General features: G+C 48.4%; 1 non-coding gene across 1 annotated transcript; it reads left to right on the top strand.

The window, feature by feature from the left end:
* Positions 1 to 11787: 11787 nt before the first annotated feature.
* On the top strand, positions 11788 to 11859 carry Trnaa-cgc (transfer RNA alanine (anticodon CGC)). Its single transcript has one exon. It is a non-coding gene; the product is annotated as a tRNA-Ala (tRNA).
* The last annotated feature ends 680 nt before the right edge of the window (positions 11860 to 12539 follow it).

The following is a 12539-nucleotide window of genomic DNA, read 5'->3' as shown; positions in this document are numbered from 1 at the left end:
CTTCAGGCCCTCGTCAACTGCGCTCGTGCTGAACTGACATTGATGACTCCGTGCCCCGACCCTCGACGACCGCAATGCGCCTAAAGTATTTGCCGCAGCCAACGTTCACATCGCGCCTTTGTCCGCCGTTCTAGTGCCTGTATTTTCGCCTGCTGCCACTAATTCGACCCTACTGTTTCAACCATCTATAGCTAGTGCGCACCGTCGAACCTTCCTCCTCCCATTTGCCATCATCGACTTTTCCAATGGTTCCGCGGCCCTTTACGCGTGCAACGTCTCTGCTTGCCCGTATATCTTACTACGTGGCGAGTTTCTGGGCACCCTCGAGACCTTGGATTGCGTTTTCGAAGACCCAATGCTTCCAGACAAGCCATCACTACAGACTTGTGCCATTGCACCTGCAACTGACACCGAAGTTCCTATGGACGTGTTTCGCAAATATATCGACTCCCACCTCATGTCTGGGCAGCAGGAACAGCTGGTCAAGCTCCTCCAGCGTTTTCGAGCCTCCTTCGACCACGACCAGCCTTCCTTAGGTCGAGCGTCAGCTGTTGTTCACCGTATTGATACCAGTCAACAGGCACCATTGCGACAGCGTCCATACCGTGTGTCAACTGCCGAACGCCGTGTCATCAGTGATCAGGTCGATGACATGCTCAAACGTGGCATAGTCCAACCATCCAGCAGTCCCTGGGCCTCTCCAGTTGTGCTGGTGAAGGAGAAGGACAGATCCATCAGATTCTGCGTGGATTACCGGCGTCTGAACCGAATTACCCGCAAGGATGTCTATCCTCTGCCGCGCATCGACGATGCCTTAGACTGCCTACAGGGAGCAGAATTCTTCTCTTCCTTAGATCTGCGCTCTGGATACTGGCAGGTACCCATGGCGGAGGCCGATCGCGAAAAAACAGCTTTCGTCACGCCCAACAAGCTCTACGAATTCACGGTCATGCCCTTTGGCCTGTGCAACGCGCCAGCTACATTCGAGCCAATGATGGACACGGTCCTTCGAGGCCTCAAGTGGAATATTTGCCTTTGTTACTTAGACGACATTGTCGTCTTTTCAACCGATTTTTCGACCCATTTAACCCGCCTCGAGCAAGTTCTCGCTTGCCTCTCCGCCGCTGGACTGCAACTGAACTTAAAGAAGTGCCACTTCGCCGCTCGAAAGCTTACGATCCTAGGCCACGTGGTTTCGAAGGACGGCATTCTCCCTGACCCAGCCAAACTTACAGCCGTTTCAGTGTTTCCCAAACCGACTACCATGAAGCAGCTCCGAGGCTTCATTGGTCTTTGATCTTATCTCCGGCGCTTCGTTCGCAATTTCACGACCATCATCGCTCCTTTGACCAAGCTTCTCGCCGGCTATAGTGATCTTTCGGCATAGTCTCCTCCTTGTGACGATGCTTTCAACGAACTGCGCCGCCTCCTTACGTCGCCGCCAATTCTGCGACACTATGACCCATCTGCACCCACGGAGATCCACACAGACGCTAGCGGTGTTGGGCTGGGCGCTATTCTTGCGCAGCGGAAAGACGGCTTTCAAGAGTACGTCGTTGCCTACGCGAGCCGAACTCTTAGTAAAGCCGAAAGCAACTATTCGGTCACTGAAAAGGAGTGCCTCGCCATTATTTGGGCGATAGAAAAATTCCGCCTTACGTGTATGGACGCCCTTTTGACACCGTAACTGATCACCACGCCCTTTGCTGGTTGTCGTCACTAAACGATCCAAGTGGTCGGCTCGCCCGATGGGCGTTACGCCTACAAGAGTACGATATCCGCTTGGTGTATCGCTCCGGCCGCAAACATTCGGACGCAGATGCCCTCTCCTGTTCGCCCCTTTCTTCTGATCCTGCCTGCTGCATAAGTCCTCTCTGTGATACCACTGTCCTCATCATCACCGACATGCCATCCGAGCAGCGCAAGGACCCGTGGCTTGCATCAATTCTGGACATCCTGGCTGGTCGGACCGCTTCTCCCTCTACTCGCACGATGCGTCGTCAAGTCGAGCACTTCACCACTCGCGATGACGTGCTTTACCGACGAAACTACACACCCGGTGGCCGTCAGTGGCTACTCGTCATTCCACGTCACCTGCGGTCCGAAATTTGTTCCACGTTCCATGATGACCCCCAATGTGGCCACGCAGGTTTCCTAAAGACGTATTCTCGGATCAGGCTCCGATGTTACTGGCGTGGTATGTACCGTTTTATTCAACAGTACCTTCGGGCTTGTTCCACATGCCAGAGACGTAAGACTCCCCCTCAACACGCCGGCGGTACCTTAATACCTTTGTCGTGCCCCTCCCGGCCGTTCGACCGCGTCGGCTTCGACATCTACGGTCCCCTTCCGAGCACTGCAGACGGTAACCGTTGGATCATCGTTGCCCTCGACCACCTTACGCGGTACGCCGAAACTTCACCTCTTCCTTCATCTACAGCAAAAGACGTTGCTAGTTTCACTCTGCACAATCTCGTCCTTCATCATGGAGCACCTCGAGAGTTGCTAAGTGATCGTGGTCGCGTGTTCCTCTCCGACGTCATCACAGCATTGCTGCGTGAGTGCCGCGTCGTCCACCGTACCACAAGCGCCTATCATCCCCAAACCAATGGAATGACAGAACGCTTCAACCGCACCCTTGTCGACATGCTGTCTATGTACATCTCGTCAAACCACTCAAATTGGGACCGAGTACTACCGTTTATTACGATCGCCTATAACACCGCCATTCAAAGCACTACTGGGTTCTCCCCTTTTTTTCTCCTTTACGGACGTGAACCTTCCTGCACTATGGACACCATTCTTTTGTACAGACCTGACGCCTCCGAGTCCACGACTCTACCCCAAGCCGCTACATACGCTGAAGAATGCCGCCAACTGGCACGGTCATTCACATCACAATACCAAGGGCGCCAGAAGCACCACCACGAAGCATCCACTAACGCTTCTTCCTACGATCCAGGCTCGCTCGTCTGGCTGCGTGTCCCCTCTGCTACTCCTGGCGTTTCCACCAAGTTGGTCCCCAAGTACCACGGCGCATATCGTATACTCCAAAAAACATCACCGGTGAACTACCTCATCGAGCCAATGGAATCATCTTCTGACCATCGTCGCCGTGGCCAGGAAATTGCCCACGTGTCCAGACTCAAGCAGTGCTACGACCCTCCCGTGTTTTGCTGGTCCCTAGGTCGCCAGGATGGCTCCTTATTTCGCGGGGAATAATTGTACTGAATGTAAATGACAGACGCTCCGCTGTTACGGAAGACGACGACGACGATCGGTGGCCCCGTGGTTGTCGCACGCGCTCGCCAGTAGCCAGACCTGCCTGATAAAGAGCCTTTCGCAAAGCAACGTCTGACCCTTTCTTGACGTACAACACCCCTATTAACTGCGAAGCATTTCTTAGCGAACCTCTGCCACTTTGAGCGTTTCTATCTACGTATCTGTCTATCTATCTATCTAGCCGCCTACGTCTGGGTGCTCTCATGATCGCCTCCTTAACTTGGTGTAGACCAAAATTTGCATGGGAGGGTAATAGGATTTGACGAATATGACTGCCGGGTCATGACTTAAATAACGTTACAATCCTGTCGCGTACGTCGTCAAACCATTTCCACCGGACACGTGTGGCACATACCCGTTTGCCACGGGCCGCGCTGTACGGGTATGCGCCACAGGTCATTGACAGTTTATGTCTACCTAGGAACGGCGAGAACAGACACTGGTAACTTAAATGCTAGAGCGGTCAGGAAGGAGCGGACGTAGTTATAGATTTTTTGCCCACAACCGATGTCAGTTAGCTCAGATAAGATGAGCTCATGTGACATAGTGTCGAATGCGCTTTTCAAATCAAGAGCTACGACAAGGTGTTCTGTACCAACCGTCGTATTGCAAAGAACCTCCTCCCGAAGGAGTAGGACAACGTCCTGCGTTGATAAATGTTGGCGAAATCCAAACATGTTACAGTATGGAGAGCTGGGCGAGTTGGTTTGAGGACATTCTTGGAAACATTTCGGCGCGCACACAAAAGACGAAAACGAAAGGCGAGTAGACAAACGGGCGCGAACTCACAACTAAGTTTATTGAAGGAAGTACACGAAATATATAACCCAGGGTAGCTCAAGAGCGCACGTGCGTAAAAAGAATCAAACAAACAAACAAGCAAAACATAAGGAAACATAAGAGAAAACACATCATGACAGTAATTTTTGCAGAAGTACCTACATCGTGCAGCAGATTTTAAAAGTCAAGTGCTACTCAAAAAGGTGAACTCTTTGTCAGTGCAATCGTTGGGTTGCTTACGCATTTATCAGCCCATCTTCTAATATGGAAAGCTTCAACTATTTCCCTAGTTATCTTGTCTTTATGATAAAACAAAATGTTAGTATCACACCACACAGGATGACAATGGCAGTTCCTGCAATGCTCGGCTAGATGGGAGTTATTGCTATTATCCAATGACTTCATATGTTCATTAAGGCGAGTGTTGACGCAACGGCCTGTCTGACCTATATACACACGACCGCAGGTTAAGGGCAATAAATAAACTGCCCCTATCCTGCACCTCACGAACTTTCCGCTTTCTTTTGAAAGGCAAACACATTTATTCTTCTTGATTTTATTGTCGAATTTTTGGTCCACCGCACGACAGATGCGTTGACTCTTATTGGGTGCACTGAAAACAACCGCTACACCAAACCGATTGGCTATATGCTTTAGCTGATGGGAAAAACGATGAATGTAAGGTAAAACAGCGAAGCGTTTGCGTTGAGTGTCTTTCTTTGTAGAAGTATGCTCTGATCTCGCCTTTAAAAACTTAATAATCTTTTCAACAGCTCTGCGTACAACATTGTCTGGGTATGCAGCCATTTTTAGACGGTTGATTTGACGGGAAAATGCTAAACTCATGGTATGAATGCATGACTTCGACAAGGCACTCCTCAGACAAGACACTGCGATACCATTGTTTACAATCTTGGAATGGCCTGAGCTATAGTTGAGAAGCGATTTTACTGACCGAGGATTATACAGCCAGCATGTGTGTCCTGATTGTAGGTGCAGTGTTAAGTCTAGGAACTGCAACTGATTATTTTGTGCAACCTCATGTGTGAAGTTGAGACCCATCCCATATTCCCTAAACACCTTCAAAACATTCACAACATTGCTGCCTTGCACGTCTTTCTCAGAAATAATTAAAAAATCATCGACAAACCGAAAAACCTTTTTAGCCAAACCAAGCAATCCTTTATGAACCCACCGGAAAAGCTAGCCGCCTCAAGAGCCATTTCCAGGCTTGTCAACGAGGATGAACGCTCAAGGTGTGTGTCGGAATGCGTTGATGTATTAACTAAGACGGGGACTGTAAGGAAGTTTAACAAAAAACTAGATTCAGTTGCCTCAGATCTTTCCTCTAGAGGACTGCGCGTTGTCACGGCGGATAAAGAGGGCTGTTTTGTGTTAATGCCGGATGGTGTCTTTGGTGAAAAAGCGAATCAAGCCGTTACCAAAAATTTGAAGAAAATTGATTTAAAACCGCAAAAGGTCAAGCAACAAGCTGCGGTTTTTCTGAATTCGCTTAACCTAGAAAGCTTGGCGTCAGCAGTCAAAAGAGCAAAAAGCATGCATTTAGAAGTATTCTTCTCTTGTAAGACTCACAAGCCAGATCAACAGTTTAGAGCGATAGTGTCTGAAAGAAACACGTGGCAACTGCAAGTAGCTTGTTATATTCACAAACACCTTTCGACGCTGAAGATTTGTGACCCGCTAGTAATACCATATTCGGAAGTTGTCGTTAAATATTTAAGCAACGATAATCCAGGCACTTGCATTGCCTTCAGTGTCGACGTACAAGACCTGTACTATTCTATTCCCCACGCGGAACTAATGAAAAGTGTCAAGTCGTGCATCTGTGATGACAATGATGAAGTTAAATTTACGAATGATAGCGGGGTATCAGTTGCCAACTTCTTGGAAATCTTGTGCTTTTATTTAAAATCCACATTCGTTGGTTGGCAAAGTGAATTGTTTGTCCAGAATTCAGGGGTCTGCATTGGCTCAAAAGTAGCCCCCGTTCTTAGCGATATTTTCATGGCCAGAGTAGACAGAACTATTCATAAAGGATTGCTTGGTTTGGGTAAAAAGGTCTTTCGGTTTGTCGATAATTTTTTAATTATTTATGAGAAAGACGTGCAAGGCAGCAATGTTGTGAATGTTTTAAAGGTGTTTAGGGAATATGGGATGGGTCTCAAGTTCACACATGAAGTTGCCCAAAATAATCAGTTGCAGTTCCTAGACTTAACACTGCACCTACAATCAGGACACACATGCTGGCTGTATAATCCTCGGTCAGTAAAATCGCTTCTCAACTATAGCTCAGGCCATTCCAAGATTGTAAAGAATGGTATCGCAGTGTCTTGTCTGAGGAGTGCCCTGTCGAAGTCATGCATTCATACCATGAGTTTAGCATTTTCCCGTCAAATCAACCGTCTAAAAATGGCTGCATACCCAGACAATGTTGTACGCAGAGCTGTTGAAAAGATTATTAAGTTTTTAAAGGCTAGATCAGAGCATACTTCTACAAAGAAAGACACTCAACGCAAACGCTTCGCTGTTTTACCTTATATTCATCGTTTTTCCCATCAGCTAAAGCATATAGCCGGTTTGGTGTAGCATCAGCTAAAGCATATAGTCGGTTTGGTGTAGAGGTTGTTTTCAGTGCACCCAATAAGATTAAAAGCATCTGTCGTGCGGTGGACCAAAAATTCGACAATAAAATCAAGAAGAATAAATGTGTTTGCCTTTCAAAAGAAAGCGGAAAGTTCGTGAGGTGCAGGATAGGGGCATTTTATTTTTTGCCCTTAACCTGCGGTCGTGTGTATATAGGTCAGACAGGCCGATGCATCAACACTCGCCTTAATGAACATATGAAGTCATTGGATAATAGCAATAACTCCCATCTAGCCGAGCATTGCAGGAACTGCCATTGTCATCCTGTGTGGTGTGCTACTAACATTTTGTTTTATCATAAAGACAAGATAACTAGGGAAATAGTTGAAGCTTTCCATATTAGAAGATGTGCTGATAAGTGCGTAAGCAACCCATCGATTGCACTAACTGACAAAGAGTTCAGCTTTTTGAGTAGCACTTGACTTTTGAAATCTGCTGCACGATGTAGATACTTCTGCAAAAATTACTGTCATGATGTGTTTTCTCTTATGTTTCCTTATGTTTTGCTTGTTTGTTTGTTTGATTCTTTTTACGCACGTGCGCTCTTGAGCTACCCTGGGTTTATATTTCGTGTACTTCCTTCAATAAACTTAGTTGTGAGTTCGCGCCCGTTTGTCTACTCGCCTTTCGTTTTCGTCTTTTGTGTGCGCGCCGAAATGTTTCCAAGAATGTCAAACATGTTAGTTGGAAAAAGGTTTCGATCCTCGATGTAAGACGTAAGACGTGTGTGAATCACCTTTTCAAATAATTTGCCAAGGCAGGATGTTAGTGATATTGGTCTGAGATTTTGTAGGGCGTGGGTTTTTCCTGGTTTCGGAATAAGGACGATTTTGGCTTCCTTCCAATGCTGTGGAACCACTCCTCTCTCCCATAGGCACTACACGCTCAGATCCTTTCCACATGCCCAATAAAGGTACACCGCAGGGGGCGATACTCTCCCCCCTTCTCTTTAACATCGGCATGAGGCGCTTAGCCAAATACCTCGACAGCATTCCAGGGCTAGGGTATGCGTTATATGCGGACGACGTTACTGTATGGGCCGCCAGTGGCTCTTTAGGACAAAAAGAACAAATCCTACAAGACGCAGTGACCGCTGTTGAAAACTTCGCTCGCCGCAGTGGAATGAGCTGTGCCCCCGAAAAATCTGAATTTATTAAAATCCGAGGCCGAGGCCGTAGAATTCACGAGCCGGTCAACCTCTTTCTAGGAGGCTACCAGATAAGAGAGGTCCAGAAAATGCGAGTCCTCGGACTCTGGCTTCAGAGTAACAAGCGAGAGGACCACACAATCAAAACTCTCCGAACAACGGTGAAGCAGATCTCCCGTATGATTTATAGAGTCACCTATCACCGAAAAGGTTTCAAGGAAGCTGAGACGCTCCGGCTTGTTCAGGCTTTTGTCCTCAGTCGGCTCACATATAGTCTTCCTTTCCAGGACCCCAATAAGACAGATCTAAAGGCCCTAGATGCGTTGATCCGAACATCGTACAAAGCGGCTTTCGGCCTACCAATCGGAACATCGACTAAACGCCTAGAAGCCCTCGGTATCCACAATAATTATGAGGAGCTACGCGCGGCAGTGCTCATTTCTCAACGCGAAAAACTTAGCTTAACCACTCCTGGAAGAAAATTGCTATGCCGTGTAGGTTACCCATCTCGTCCTCAGTATGCGGGAGAAGAACTGGAGTCCATAGCTAAACAGGTACGTGAAAGGATCTTAGTAGCCCCTATTCCCAAAAACATGAGCCCACAATACCACAAAGGTCGTAGAAGCGCTCGAGCTCGCAAGTTACAGCGGCAATTCGGGGGACATCCTGACACGGTGTACACAGATGTCGCCCGATGCGGTACCAACAAGTACGCCCTCGCAGTCGTAGGAGCGGCCACAAGTCAAGGGCTTCTGACATGCGCCACTACTCGAGCTGCGTCCGCGAATACCGCAGAAGCTTCAGCCATCGCGCTAGCTATTAAAACTAAGGATATCCTGGGACAATCATCACTTATTCTTACCGATTCCAAGGTCGCATGTAGACTCTTTCTCACCGGGAGACTACCACACAGCACCATTCGCCTATTAGGACCCGACCTAACGCAGGACCATGCGATCATCTGGTGCCCGGGTCACGCAGGACTCGATGGCAATGAGAGAGCGGACGGCGCAGCTCGTGCTTTTATCAACCGAGCGGCCGACCACTCCGACGAAAGCCCTTTCTTACCGCGAGACATCCTTGAACACCAACGGCTTGAGCGACGACAGTACAGTCCACCCCACCCTGATCTATCCAGGCGGGACTCTTACGACTGGCGCCGTATACAAACACATACATATCCGAACCTTTCTTTGAAACATGCCATTCACCCCACAATGTACAGCGATAGCTGTCCGTGGTGCGGAGGCAGGCTCACTCTCGCCCACATAACGTGGGATTGCCAGAACAGGCCACCCGAAATTAACTCGCCGCAAATAGCCGGCAAAATTTCCGGAAGGGAGCAGTGGGAGACTTTGTTCACCAGTGAGGATCGGGTGGTGCAACTAGCACTCCTCGACCAGGCGCGGCGGGCCGCTCAAGCCAGTGGAGCCCTGGAATAGGGGCCCCACCCACCCGCTCCCTAAACACTTTTTTTCTTTTCTTTTTTCCCTCAATAAACGTTGTCATATATATTAAATGCTAGAGAGTTAAGTAAAACCAACATCGGCAGCGTTGACTCAACGAATAGAAATAATGAAAATTAGGATCCGAGCAGGAATCGAACCCAAGCATTCCTCGTGGCAATCAGGTATTCTACCACTGAGCCATGTCAGGTCTATAAATTGGTTTGTCAAAACAGCCTACGCAGGCGTAATAGCAGTGCAACGTCAATTGTGGTTGTGGTGCTGGCTATCTAATTTTACAAGAAAGCAATAAACACTACATGATACTCCTACGATGTGTACCCCTACGATACGGGCGTCATATCAGATTAACGTCTGTAGTTCCAGTGTTGGCTCCGATTTTATAGCAGTCTAAGAAACATTACCTTTGCATTCCTATGATTCAGCAAGCTATATTGAAGCATTGCTCGACCCCGGAGGAATATATTAACGAAAGTTACATATGCTATCCACATCACCGCATCGTAAAGTGCACTTCGTCCACCAGAACGATGAAGTGTCCTCTTCACTTCTTAAGAGGCTGGGCGATGGCCTCATGCTGACCGAAGATGATGTCAGATTGATTGACAGCCATTTGTAGACTAGGCTACGTAGGCCACATATGCCCAGGTAGTCTACGAATAGGACAAACACCATCCACTGATGTTGGTCTACGTAGCACTATCCAGGCCTACCTGCGTCGACGGCCTATACTTCACCAACGCGAAATGTGGCTCCAGGTTCCGACATGTCGCCGGCTCTGTCGACAGACAATTTGTCGACGAAATGACCGAGGCATCCACGAATTACAACCGTTCTACTATACCACATATTTCACTACACATGGACCCCTCGTCACCACGACCACGACCGGATCCTATAACAAACATTGACCAGCTGATGTTGCTCACTGATCACGGTGATGATGCCCTTGTTCAAGAACTGTCAAGAACTTCTTGCACACATACACACGGGTTCGTGAAACGCGCGTGCGTTCTCGGGACACGTATAAGCACTACATATCAGCTTACCGCTTCTGGTGTTGGTAATAGCCACGTTGTCATTGGCAGCGTTACCCAACCGTAAACAGCTGCTTATATAACACATATGCAGCTCTTCAACATATATGTGTGTGCGTATAAAATATATACAAATATTTGCGTCATTTTGTAACGTGTCGCTCAGTAAAAAAACGTTACGCCACAGTCACCTACCCGCCGCATGCTTCGCATAACATCGACTCCCACGGTACGTGGGATCTCCCGAATTTTTTTATCTGCATTTGTTTTCGCAACGATGCCCGGATGTTCTCGTTTTAGTGTGCGGGTAACGGCTCTGGCTTTTCGTTCAGCGTCACTTGAAGGTCCCCAACAACGGGAGCTAAAAGCATTCTATGCTTAGAAAGGTCAGGAGACAGCTCAACATTACCGCCTAGCCAGACTTACGAAGACACAGCAAATCATCTGAACACAACTTCAAGCGCACATCTCCCCAACTTTTCTCATCTTGTAACACAGTAACACTTTAATATACTCCAACGGCTGTAAACTGTGCCTATTAAGAGAACACACATCTGCACCATATCCTCTGGCGCTACCCTCAAGTGCAGCCACTCAATAATCCGCATTGTTCGCGAATCGCTACGCATCAGGAGCGAGAGGCCACGCGGCTCAGCTCGGGCCCGAAAGTACAACGCGGGTGAATGAGAGGGCAGCGACAGCTGGCAGAACCTAAGGTGTTCTGGCCGCCTCATAAACAACGGCGTTCCGCCAGCTTTCCTTTTACTCCGTTTGCATATGGTGCTAAATAAATGTTCATTTCTCTCCTTTTACTGCGACACAGCCGGAAATACGAAGTCATCAACGTCTTCTACACTGCACAGAGCTGGCATCGATGATCTGCTGCAACAGAGAAATGAACCAGAAAGTAGGGCATCGCCATCACTTGTATGTGTTTCCCAGCTTGAGCAGGTGTGCCTGCACTAATATCACGGCGCCTTTCAAAGGTTTTCAACATCCTCGGTCGTACCTGTTGTTCACATTCGCACTTACTTTATGTTCAGGCACAACAAGGGCAAACAAAAGACAAATATCAACGAACGAGCAGAAGTCGCATCTAACGCCCACCTTAATTCGCCGTGGAAGTGGCATAGAAGTGGTGATGTATGTTCTAGCGACATCCTGTGTGACTCGGAAACACCGTTAACTGACTGGCAGCGCCGGTCGTCGATACCGTCGTAGCCTCTGTGACTGCCGTTTCCATAGCGCCTCGAAGGAGCCATGTTGGTTAGGGGTGAGCATTCCCAGCGCCACTAAACCTCAGAAATGCACCGATTCTGAACGGATAACCACCGTTCTATAAACTACATTTGTACCTTTAGTCGCTATTGCTAAACGTGGAGTCCAAAGAAAGCGCGTCACGGACCGTATCGGGGGTGTAGCTCAGTGGTAGAGCGCTCGCTTCGCATGTGAGAAGTCCCGGGTTCAAACCCCGGCACCTCCATCGGCACCATTTTTTTCTTTTTTTTTCTTTTATATATCTTCGTCCGAATCACAAGAGAATGCACGCTCGCACACGGTATGCACAACTCGAACAATTTGCTTTTATTCATTCCAGACAATACTTGTCTGCACAATGACAAGGCCACAAATACGGCTGACCCAAATAAATCAGTTGTGAATCGGCTCGGCCGTTTAAAATTTCTAGATTCGTGTGACGGAAGCTTCGCGTGTGAGTCAAGTGATCTCGGCTTATTTGCGACATTTAAATGACCAAGTTGGTTCGAACGCAGTCACAGCGCTGCCAGCGCCATGTTGTCCCTGTTCTCGTCACATGACCAGCCACTTTTGTGGCGCATTCATTCACTGTACGTTACTCTGCACGTTTTTTGGTATGTTTTTAGATATGAAGCATCTTATAGCGGAGTTCAATCCGGTGGTGGTGGTGAGCGGCGTGACCACCCTTACTGCGCATGCGCAAGCCCGCTCCACACACCTCCTCTCCCTCTCCACTCCCGCCTCCCATCCAACTTTCGACTTCGCATTCCCCTTCCCCTCTCCACTCCCCCACTTTCCCTCTCCTCTCCCTCTGCCCTTTCCCTCTCTCCCCTCCCCCTCTCCCCTGCGCTCTCCACTCCCCCTCTGAAACGCGGGCTCTACGTGCCGAAAAGCGGCTGCGCGTCG

This window comes from Rhipicephalus sanguineus, chromosome 4 (assembly GCF_013339695.2).
Source record: "Rhipicephalus sanguineus isolate Rsan-2018 chromosome 4, BIME_Rsan_1.4, whole genome shotgun sequence".
NCBI classification, from domain to species: Eukaryota; Metazoa; Arthropoda; class Arachnida; order Ixodida; family Ixodidae; genus Rhipicephalus; species Rhipicephalus sanguineus.
The sequence above is the reverse complement of the archived record's forward strand: the minus strand, read 5'-3'. Positions and strand labels throughout refer to the sequence as shown.